General features: G+C 40.8%; 1 non-coding gene across 1 annotated transcript; it reads right to left on the bottom strand.

Moving 5' to 3' along the window:
- Positions 1-8,052: 8,052 nt before the first annotated feature.
- On the bottom strand, positions 8,053-8,124 carry trnah-gug (transfer RNA histidin (anticodon GUG)). The gene has a single exon. It is a non-coding gene; the product is annotated as a tRNA-His (tRNA).
- Between the last annotated feature and the right edge of the window lie 777 nt (positions 8,125-8,901).

Below are 8,901 nucleotides of genomic sequence, written 5' to 3' on the forward strand. Positions count from 1 at the left end.
GTTCAGGACTCCCCCGCTCCCTCCCCCCGCCGCCACCCGCACGGAGGGTTTGATTGGAAGAGTCCGGGGATCCCGCCTGTTTGCGCTGGAACAGAGGCGCGCCGTGGCCTCGGGAGGAGTGGCTCAAACTCCTGTACCTGCCCCCTCCACCCAGCAGTCTGCCCTCCCTCCCTCTCCAATGGCAGTAACCTGGATGACACCTATACAAAGGCGGGCGTATCGTCCTGTATTTACGTGTATTTACTGTAAACGCTGGCTTTGTTGAGTGCTTCAGGAATGTGTAAAGATACTCTGCACAGTATACAAACCAGGGAAATGAACTGCGTGGAGGCTAATGCAAAAGGATGGCCTCTAATTAGCTGAAATGGAAAACATGTAGAAATTTGTCGTTGGATTTACTTCTTGTGAGATTATTGGAAATTATTGGAGAGAGGCTGGCAAGAAGATACAGCGTGCAATGCTTCTGATGCTTTTTCGAATGAAAATAAGAAACACAGCTTCACAGGTGTAGTAAGCATAAAACTGGGCTTTTGAATTAAATAAAAAGGACTAGGCTACCAACTAGTGGCCACATCTGCTAACACCTACTGAGAAGGAGGAAAATTACAAATAAGTATAAATAATAATAATACATTGTTTTTTTCTTCTTCTAGCACACTGTACATATAGTTTAAAAATTAACCCTGACTATCAAGTCATGAATAACTTAAATTCACGTTAACATCAGCAATTTAAACCTGAAATCTAAGCTCGCTGTTTATCGCAGCAGTTTTTAAACATGACAACTTTCAGCTGACTAGTACATTTAGCAGCTCCACATGAGCGTCGCAGTACTGTAAGAAGGATTTGTGAGAGAGTATTCTCGAAGTTTGTATCACAGCTTTGGTCTTCATTTCCGAGAACAATCACATATTAATAGAAAACAGATCATACAACAATTCTGAATTTAAACCACTGACCAACAAAAGGAAACTTTAATGAGTTATATCAGCACTACTATAATGCTGATCATTAAAAGATGTTTCAGCTCAGACACTCATGCACACACACAAGCGTCCTGCTCAAGCAGCTGGAATAACAGCATCTCCGGTAAACGAGACCTATGCGGTCAGCAGACAGAGCTGAGCTGTGTTCATGTTTAATGCAGTTGTCATGTTGTATGATGCACGCACCATCTGCGTCACCCTGGGAGTTAAAGATGTACGGCTCCCTGTGAGGTGGTCCCAGGCGGGTAGGGAAGGGGAAATGGGGCAGCACAAATTCACATTCTTACCTCCTCTGTGGAAATTTCCAAAGTGCTGCTGCTAATTGAGGTTGTAGCAGTGTGGTGTGAGTCACGCCAAATTGGCATCTACCAAACTTTGTCGCCCTCTTTCTTAATTATCATCGTGCTTCAGCGTGCAGTTAAATTAAAACATCATCTCCATTCATCAAAATTAAGTCCTCTATTTAGTAAATGAGTGCTTTCTAAAAGCTGTGGAGGTGGATTACCTTCAAATCAAATCTCATAATTACAGAGATCATTAGCTGACCTCTCAGCTTTAAATGACAAAACACATGTGAGGCCCACAGTGCCCTTCTGGCGTCGCTTCTTTTTATTCTGCCTGCAGTATTTTTGAAGGGCATCTCCATAAAAACGGCTGTATTACACAATTTCTTTGGCCCCTGTGGTCATGGCCACCTTGCCCTCATGACAGCAAAACAGCTAGCTGGCAGACGAGAACAGCTGCTGTCTCTGCATGAGGAATTTATGCTCAGTAGAACCAGTTACCCACTTAGAGACCCCATGTGCTCTTAAGGCTCTTAAAAAAAGGATAGAGAGCAATTTAATCCTTATCAGGTCACCAGAGTCATGTTCCTCTGTTGATTAGGGCTGTGGCTTTTTAAGCATATGCTCCCTGCATGAATTAGGTCTTGAATATTGTGCGCACAAACAGCGTTGGTCCATATAAAGGACAAAAGGCAACATGGAAGGTTGTGACACGTAATTATCTGTGGGTTGTAACATTTAGAGAGCAGTCTTTAAACTCAGGTCACAGTTATGTTGTAAATGTAACAGTTTAAAAAAAGAACTGAAAAATAACCTTTAAAAAAGTGTATCAGTTTATGTAATACTTCATTCATACATTTGGAAATAGGCTGGCATTTCCATATAACTTTTTTTTTTGGTCTAAAATAACCACTTCAAGCTGTAAATATGTCACCTATTGCACACCTGCTGCACGACGTAGATGTTTTTGCACTGTGACATGTGACAGGAAGCATCCAGAGAAATTCCACCAGGCACGGGGAAAATAAAGTCAACAGTACTAACTGTCTATACATAAGAAATACAGAGAATGAACTGAAATAAATGAGGAAGCAGTAAATCCTTCAAATCTAAAATAAAAGTTAATATATCCACCTTCGTTTCTGATTTATGACCTCAGACTGTGTCCTGATTTTGTAACTTGAAATGAAGAAGAAACACTGTGACCTTTTTGCAGAGAACAAATCTGTATCCTTTCGGCCCTTTTGTCAGGCACAGGAATTCCTTGTGTTGTAGCTTCTGCCCTCAGTAAGGACAAGGTAACACTACACTTGTGTGACATGAACTGCTCTAAGCCTAACACTAATGAGCTCCTCTAGAGTGTACACTGCCTCTTTACTAATGCATGGCTGGCGTCTCCTCACACCTTAAACACCGCTGTGATAGCAATGCAATCGGGTTACAGGAACAGTGAGATCGATGACATGATGGGCATCTGCTCCAAACCACCACAGGGTATCTTTTTAAACAAACACATACAGATGTTGCAGTAGTATGACATTTTAAAAATCTATTTGGCCTTTAAATATATTAGCTCTTTTTTTTAATATAAATTTGATGACAACACATCTCATAAAGGTTGGGACGGGGCCACTTTTACCTCTGTGTATCATCCCCTCTTCTTTTAACAACAGTCCGTAAACGTTTGGAAACTGAGGAGAGCAGCTGCTGGACTTTTGGGAGGAACGCTGCCCCATTGTTGTCTGATATATGATTCTAGCTGCTCGGCAGTCCTGGGTCTTCTTTGTTGTATTTTTCATTTTGCGATGGTCAAAATGTTTTGAATTGGTGAAAGGTCTGGACTTAGTCTTGTAATAGCTGCAGTATCCTGCAGAGATGCAGGCTTTTTGAACCGAGCACTGATAAGAAGCCGGATGGTCCCTCTCCTCTTTAGCCTGAAGGACGCAGCATCCAAGTTTTCCAAAAAGAATTTCAAATTTCAATTCTTCTGACCACAGAACAGGTTTCCACTTTACCTCAGTCATGTCACTGACCTGTTTTCCAATCTTTTGTTGCCCCCCGTCCCAACTTTTTTGTGATGTGTTGCTTTTGTAAAATTTTAAATGAGGTAATATCTTTTCTTAAAATGGCACATTTTAAGAATGCAACCCATTGCATTCTGCTTTTATTTGCACTTTACACAGCATCCCAACTTTTCAAGAACTGGGTTTCTATAATGATCATATGGTAGGATGTTACCCTTAACCACCCAAGATTTATGGGTATTGGCACAAAGAAATCAAGGCTTGTATTAATAGTTAATGATACCATATGATGCTTTTCTGCAGTTGTAGTCCATGGTGCTACATAAATGAACATAAATGACTGAAGATGACTCCTTGAAGTAAACATGAATTAACCAATTCAAGTATCAAAGAGAAGAGAAAACAGCATCACCGGTATAAGACTGAGACTGCCCCATTTTCACAGCCAGCCTTTAAATCATAAAGAAAAAAGAAGCAGGAAAGGTGAGGTGGCATTTTCAGTTAGTTTCAGATGGCTGAGGCATGAACATATCAACAACTAATAACAGCCTACCATTCCCACCTACACCACTTCAACATGTGTATTCTGCTTTTCCTGGAGGACCTTGTTTAAAGACTGTTTAACCACAGCATTCATCCACACTGAGCTGGTATTTTTCAAATCAAATGCAACAACAGCTGAATTTTCTGAAAGATGCTCACTTCAGTGGCTTCATCTGAACTCGGCAGTTTATTTCAGTTTAGTGTGAACCGGAGCGTCGGTCTTCTTTTGGTACCAACTTCATGCATTGTGAGGTCAGTGTGTCCGCAGGAGATGTGAACCTCGGATATCTCTTATCTTAGCTGCAAGCAACAGCAAGAACACAGACGCAGTGGATGTAAAAGAAAAAAAGAAAGCCCCCACTTAACACACAAACACACGCACGCATGCACGCACACAATACGCACGCACAGCCTTATAGATCTTGAGGGCCTTTTAAACTAAATTAATGATGAAGATCTTTAAAGAATGTGGGCCACACAACAAAGAAGACAGACAGGAAGGGAAGCAGTGGGACAGCTAATGACATTTATAATTGTGCCTGAAGCTGTGTAGCAACATGCAGTATTAAAAGCTGTCTTCACACTTGGGGGTAGATTAGCTGAGATATAATCTGCCTCTGATACAGCATCCCTGCACATAAAAGGCTTATACAACCCAGTGTTAATTACAAGCGGGTTTGGACTTGCAATTAAACGTCTCTTTGCTATGTTTGTTTGTAAAAGCTAAAAGTAAGTGAAGTTGCATCGATGGTAAGAAAAGAGGATCCTTAGATATGTTTGAAGAGATAAATCGGGTTTACAATAACTCCAGATTGTGATCATTTTTCATTCTCATAACAACCAGCACTGATCTCATTGCACTGTTTAATTTAATGGTGTTTTTGACAGTCACGCCAGAACATCTTGAACGCCTTCTTCTTGCCCATATAGTGGAGCCAAACTGTCATTCATCACTTTTAGGATTACTCCAAACTGATAGATGTCTGTAGCAAGGCTGAAGAATGAGGCCAAATGGGGAAGAGCCAAATAAACAGAGCAATTTCTGAAGTAGCTGCTTGAGGCTGCCTCCAAATGTGTCAGTTATATAGACTGTATATAAAAGATGGATATGGCCACTGTGATGGTTTTGGATTCCAGATTTAGTAGCTTCAACTTAGCATTCTGTCTAAAGAAACACCTAGGTATGTATATTTTTAATTATCATTATTATTATTTTTGCAGGGTAAGTTATCAGCTAACACTAGCAAGCTTGGTTAACAAGATGCATCACACACATTTGTATATCAGTACTAATTAACAAGTAAGTGCTAAGAAAAAATCTAGAATTGTATTCACCTAAACTGATACACAAACTTTTTGCACACCCTGTAAAACACAACAGAAGAACAAAAGAGAATCTGCAAATTGTCTTTTTGAGTGTCTGAGCAGGTTCTCAGTCATCCAGGTCGTAGTCGTCTCTGGAGCTTGAAAAAAAGTGCAACTGGACTTGTTTTTGTTTCTTGAAGATGTTTCACCTCTCAGGGCTTCTTCAGTTCTCAAACCAAAAGGTGGAGAGACCCAGTTATTTAATCCCCAGTGGGATTGCACCTGATACAGGTATGTGGATGACACCTGAGTCAAAATCAAAACCCAAGAAGTAGAAGCCTTCACTCACCACATCAACTCAGTGGATAAATACCAGGGATAATAGGTTACCATTCCTGGACTGTGCTGTGCTTATTGAGGAAGATGGAACCCCCCCCCACACGGACCAGTACCTACTCTTTGACTCCCACCACCACCCACTGGGACACAAACTTGGGGTGATCAAGACCCTGCAACATGAGCGGAAAACGTCCCCTCTAAGGCAGAAGGGGAAAAAAAGCAACACACACATGCAAAGAAAGCCCTTAAACCACGTGGTTATCCCCAAATGGGTTTTCATCACGGGAGTAGGCAGCAATATATAACAAAAATGAGCCTTTATTGTGGCTAAACACAAGCAAATGCAAGAACCAAAAGAAGATAACAAAACTAAAGAAAAACCTAAACTGGAAGGAAACTAGGGAAACACAAGAAGTTGGGTGAATACTGGACCAAAAACCACCACCATGAAGACAACAAGACTCTGACATCTGACAAGGGGAAAACTGAGTAGAAACAGCTGGGCCAACAGGTGAACAGAATGACACTAATGAGACTCAGGGAAGTAAATCAAAACACAAACCACAAGAGACAGGAGATGTGAAAATAAAACAGGAAGTGAGAAGACTGATACACAAATGCAAACTTGACACCACATGAAGAGGACACAGACTAGACAAGGTGTAAACCAATGGGAACTAACTAAGAATGCATAAGGGGAACACATGAAACAATATAACAAAACAAAACAGTAACAATAAAGGTAACACAACTACAAAAGGGCGTAAACTAAGAAACAAGGGGTCGCACTCCCAGGACCACGACACTGGGTCTCTGAAGAAGCCTTCAAAAAGAAACCAGTCACCCTTTTTCAAGCTCCAGAGACAAACCGCTGTGGCAAAGAAACTCACGGTGTGAAAAGAGAGATAAGGGTGACATCACGTGGACACATCACGAAGTGCATGACATAATTCACCGGTGAAAACTATCTCCTTATGTGAGACTGTGAAGGAAAAAAATATTCAGAAAATATGTATCTGTACAGTTATGTCTTTTCATTTATCCATATCACAAGTGAATGTTGTCGATGAACAGGATTTTTTGACAGAAATAAAAAGCGCTCCGTGTTAAATAATGGCTCACTGAGCTAAAAAAAAACTCTGCATCTAGAAACAATCAGGTTTCTACTTCTCACCCCCCCCCCCCCCTTTCTTTCTTTCTCCTTATCGATATTTTGCTTTATCTTGTGGTGTGAGATAGTTATTGTTGCTTTTCTGCATAGGTTCTGTTTGTTGTGAGCAGTGAGGACTATTTTCTTTTCATTTCGCTAACAATGAGTAGACCCCCCCCCCCCCCCCCCCCCCCCCCCCGCTGGTTTTGTTCTTATTGTTTGGCAAAAAGAGTGATGGGGAAGAGAAAAAAGGTTGAAATGTATGAATACACGTGTCTCTTCAATAACAATGTTTGAAACAAAAAAAGAAAACACAGGTTATGAAGGACTGATTATGTCTGTTTTGACAGCATGCAGTGATTTGGTCCAGCAGACAGATTAAAATGACCGCATGCTCGATGGAGCTGCTTCCGCTGCTACATGAGGGGACTTTTTCTTGAACTGCTCTGTGCTGTTTAACAGTAAAAATGACTCACTTTGTTACTTGGCAGCCAGAAGACTCTTTTATAACTGAGCACATAAATTTCGCAGTGTACACTGTGTGCTGTCACCTTAACGGCCCATGAAACTGTCGCCACAAATAACCGCAGTGCTCTTCTGTTGTGGGCATCCGGAGCCAGTCAAGTGCCTGAAACACGTCTGGGAAAGTACAGAGGGAAAGAGAAGGGATGACTCCTCAGTCTGATGTAACAGCCAGGAAGAAAACTTTTTACAGGTGCTACCAGATGAGATAGAGTTGCAAATACACATAAACCTCACTGTGAAACACACAAAATAACCACAAAGTCTTTTTTTCTTTTGTTAGGCTGAAAAATTGTTCTTTTTTTTTTTTTTTTTTTTACTGTGAGTTCATTCATTGGGAAGTAGGAGAGGAGAAGTGTGAAACTGTATGTTGCAAAAACTTTCAGTAAGTAAACCAGCTCTGACACTAACACAGTGTGTCAGTCCCGCAGCTTCAGTGACTTTTCACCATTCTGAGGCCTCAAAGTGCCGTTTTCTGAGATCAGGCACGCACACACTCTGTCAGCTGTAACTTTGTCTGGGTCTGCATTTTTGTATTGATTCTAGGCTCTTTTTTGAATACCAAAATTAGGGAAAAACCAGAGTGTTAAATAAATATATAACTTTATATGGTAAACACAAAGATTTTCCCTCAGTTCACCCTGACATTTATTGTTTGTCTTGTTCTGCGTTGAAAACAATTAATGTTGCACTGTTGAATTACGCTAGTTTGCATCAGATCAAATGTTTGTGTAATGGTACTTGAACGCACCAAAGAAAATGTCGCAGTTTTAGATGTACAGCTGTCGTTACTGGCTGCTGTTTTTTCTGTGTCGTGATCATTAGAATTCAGATTTTTACGCACAAATTGTGATAACGTCAAACTCCAGAGAGAAGCTCAAGGGTTCCTCAAAAGAACCTGCCGTGACCCGGATTCGAACCGGGGTTGCTGCGGCCACAACGCAGAGTACTAACCACTATACGATCACGGCCAGCTGTCCTCCTGATTACCTGTTATGATTACCTGTTCAACAGAGAAAAGGGTCTTTGTTGTAACCAGCACGCACGAGCTGTTAGAAGTTATTCTCCGCGCGTGCTGCCCACGGGTGTGATTTGTGAAAAACAAAAAACAAAACAAAACAGAGGGCGGAGGATGGTGCCCCCCCCCCCCGCACGGAAGTAAAGTGTGACTGCAGCATTTACAATTATATTTTAATGCATTTTAAAATGCATTTATTATGTGCAATATTCACTGTCCCTGCTCCCTTCCCAACTGTTACTGCCATCAAATTCTAAATAGTCTAATATTTTTGATGAAATAGTGAAATGTCTCAGCGTAAACATTTCATTTCTTTTTAATGTTCACTTGTCTTGCTGCTTTGTTTTATTTCTTTATGTTGTAAATAAAACCTCGATTCTCGTGAGAAGCTGCTTGGTCTGCTTTATGGGTTCAGTACATTTGAATTCTGTTCCTAGATTTATTCTTCACATCTTTAAGCACCGCTGCAGCTGCAGATATACACATCTAAGCATTAATTTAATGGGGTAACAATTGTAATCCATCTTACGTCTTAATGACAGAGCAGTTATAGCCTATTAATAAGCCTGTTATGCAGTTGCTTTTCCTTCCTGCCTGCAAATAGGCTAATCTTTATTAATATAGGTCTTATCCAGTCTTGCTGACCAAAATGCTGACAGTGCACACACATTCATGAAATGCTTTAATATTAAACTATTGTACAGTGCTTTCCCTGTTAGACTCATACTGC

The sequence above is a fragment of the Archocentrus centrarchus genome, chromosome 4 (assembly GCF_007364275.1).
Source record: "Archocentrus centrarchus isolate MPI-CPG fArcCen1 chromosome 4, fArcCen1, whole genome shotgun sequence".
Taxonomy (NCBI): Eukaryota; Metazoa; Chordata; class Actinopteri; order Cichliformes; family Cichlidae; genus Archocentrus; species Archocentrus centrarchus.